Genomic DNA, 3,262 nt, shown 5'->3' on the forward strand with positions numbered 1-3,262 from the left:
GGGGGGGGGGGGGGGGGGGGGAGGAGGAGGAGGAGGAGGGAGAGGGGAAGGCACAGCCACTAGAGTCGCCCGTCTGAGGCTCGAGTTTCCTTCTGTTGAAGCTCAAGCAGAGCAGCCCAGCGATTATACAACAAACGGTCCAATTAAAGGAAGAACAAAAGGCTCTCCATGTTTTCTCTACATAAACGCGCTTGTTAAGGGGCACTTCACAGCCGGGGGGTTTCATCCTGCAACTCGAGTTGCGCTGATCGCGGACCCCTTCCTCTTTAAAATGTTTTTTTCCAGTGTTCCTCTTTTCCCCTTCCTTCCTTCCTTCCTTCTTTTCTTCCTTGCTTCTTCCTTTTTTTTTATTACGAGATCCTTGGTAGCTTTCCTTTGAACCTCCCATGGTTTTGTTTTTTTTCCTCCTTAAGAAACCCAGCCAGCACACTTCCTGCTGTTTCCCAAAGAGCCGAGGAATCTGAAAGAACTAATAGGCGCCGCTGACCTTAAAAAGTCAGGAAAAAGGAAAGCGCGCTGCTGCTCCTTATTCTGTCCTCCGGGCAAGCATATTAATCGTGGCAGAAGGGACTGGCTTGTCATTTCAGCCAAGCGTGGGCCGGGAGTTAATGTGTAGCGTAAAAGAGAAAGTCGTTTGGCATTTCTTAGGATGGCTGCTGGCGCTGTTATTGTCCATTGTTCCCATAGCCTGAAATCTTATGGGAGATTTCCCCGCCTGGACGCGCGCTTTCCTTGCAGTTCTTGGCTTTGAAAGGGGTAATTCCCACGCATTAACCTCTCCTTTTACTGCCTGATGCCTTGTTTATTATTCGAAAAGCCCACTAAGGGCAAGGAAGTTAGTTCGGCAGTCAACACGCATAGGCAGTTAAGAGAATGACCCTCGTTAAAATCCTGTCGCATCCTCTGTGGATTCGATTTGCAGTCAGAGGCCAAGCTTGGTTGGAGCCCGGTACGTCTCCAAATGTTTAGTGCAGTGGTTCTCAACCTGTGGGTCTGGACCCCATTTGGGGTCGATCGACCATTTCACCGGGGTCGCCAAGCAAGGCTGTCCGCCATTTTTTTTTGTCTGCCATTTTTCCCCCCTTTTCCGGCGGGTGCCTTACCTCCCTTGGGCTGGGCCAGCTGGTGGTCGGCCTGCTCCGTCTCTGCCGCTTGCCAGCTACGCCTCGGCCGGCGCAGGGGGCAGAACCACACATGCGCAGCGCTCCTGGGCAGGGAAAGTCCTCGACTTATGACCGGTTGGGTAGTCCTCGACTTACGACCGGTTTAGTCCTCGACTTATGACCGGTTTAGTCCTCGACTTACGACCGGTTGGGGTCACGGCATTAAAAAGGTTGAGAACCACTGGTTTAGTGGAAAGTAAGTTTCCGCTGCATCTGGTAGGCCCGGCTTTCGAGGTGCCCCTCCCCCGCAAGGTAGGAGCATCTATGAAATAGCTGATTTGTAAGGTGGTGGAGAAGGATGTAAAGTCTTCTTAAAAGTTTAGGCATCAGGTACCACGTAAAGCCCGCGGAAAGAATGCAAAGCTTTTCCCGTGCAATCTCATCACGAAATCAGCTTGTTGCAAAATTATGGAGGCTCGGGGATGGGGAAGATGAGAACAGTAGTGCAGTGCAGACGGGATTTTGCAGCCAGATCCAGAGATGCAACTTATTGGGGGGGGGGGGGATCCTAGCTTTAAGCATTGAAAGTCAATACCCTCCACAGAATTTCAACATTCACTTGTCCCTTTTTATAAATTAGCTCTGGCTCTGTCCTTCCCTCTAAGAAAGAAACTCCTTGTTGAGCGAATGTGTGGTGGAGGGGAGAGAGAGAAGGCTTGTGTATGACCCTCAGAAGATATCTTGCTGTTAATACCACTTCTACCCTAAAAAACATTAAATCCAGAATCCTGTATTATCTGTGTCCAAATCTCTCTATCCATAATATTTTCAAAATAGCATTTGACAATTTAAAAAGACACTTTTAGAGATGATGGCTGAAGACTTTTTTTTTGTGTGTGTGTGGGGGGCAAATTCATGTCACTTGTATCTATTTCAGTGGTTCTCAACCTGTGGGTCTGGACCCCATTTGGGGTTGATCGACCATTTCATGGGGTCCGCCATTTTTTTTGTCTGCCATTTTTTTTGTCCATTTTCCCCCCTTTTCCAGCGGGTGCCTTACCTCCCTTGGGCTGGGCCAGCTGATGGTCAGCCTGCTCCGTCTCTGCTGCTTGCCAGCTACGCCTCGGCCGGCGCAGGGGGCGGAACCACGCATGTGCAGCGCTCCTGGGCAGGGAAAGTCCTCGACTTACGACCGGTTGGGTAGTCCTCGACTTACGACTGGTTTAGTCCTCGACTTACGACCAGTTGGGGTCGCGGCATTAAAAAGGTTGAGAACCACTGATCTATTTTGATACAGCAATAGGTAAACAATCCCAATAGGTGGCAGCCCTTAGCCTCTCTCAGCTGTTAAGTCTGGTGGGACCTGGTTGACACTTGATGAGAGACCAAGAGGAAATAGCGTAGATGTAGGTAGACTGGGAAGTCATTGCAGTATTCTGAAGCTTCTGAGAAGAAGAAAAAAGTACAAAAATGACCATATAATCCATTGTTTCTTGACATTGACAACTTTAAGATGTGTAGACTTCAAATCCCAGAATTCCCCAGCCAATATGTTGGCTGGGGAACTCTGGGAGTTGAAGTCTACACATCTTAAAGTTGCCAAGATTGAGAAACACTGGTTAGTCACCAGCTCAACTCAAGGAAGACCTTACGTTGTTATAGGTAAGCAGGCCTGAATATTTTTATCCCACTAAAAGGTCCCTAAGTTCTTATGTAGAGCTAATAAAATATATTTATATATGACTAGCTCTACATAATGTAGAGCTGCCCCCTATTTATCTCCATTTCCAAATACTCAAACACACTTATCTCTTTCCATTTGAATGATAAATGAACACAGGCTGAGCAGTATACTGCACAGACATGGGCAGTATAATATTCCTCCCACAAGCAAAATTAGGAGTCAAAGTTATACCATAGTGGAAACCAAAGACTCTCCTTAGAAACAGGAGAAGGAGGAGAAAGGAGAATGTATTGCCAAAATCTATCTGTAATATATCTTCTGACAACTGATGCTTGTCTAATGACAGTAAATTGACTGAGTGGCTAGGTATTGTCTGAAGGGCACAAACCCACTGGAACTTGATTGGACATTTATCACTAATAGATAAATAAAAGTAATAGATAAAATGAACTTTATTTTTAAATGTGGTATGACC

The sequence above is a fragment of the Protobothrops mucrosquamatus genome, unplaced genomic scaffold, assembly GCF_001527695.2.
Source record: "Protobothrops mucrosquamatus isolate PMUCROS unplaced genomic scaffold, P.Mucros_1.0 scaffold26, whole genome shotgun sequence".
Classification (NCBI taxonomy): domain Eukaryota; kingdom Metazoa; phylum Chordata; class Lepidosauria; order Squamata; family Viperidae; genus Protobothrops; species Protobothrops mucrosquamatus.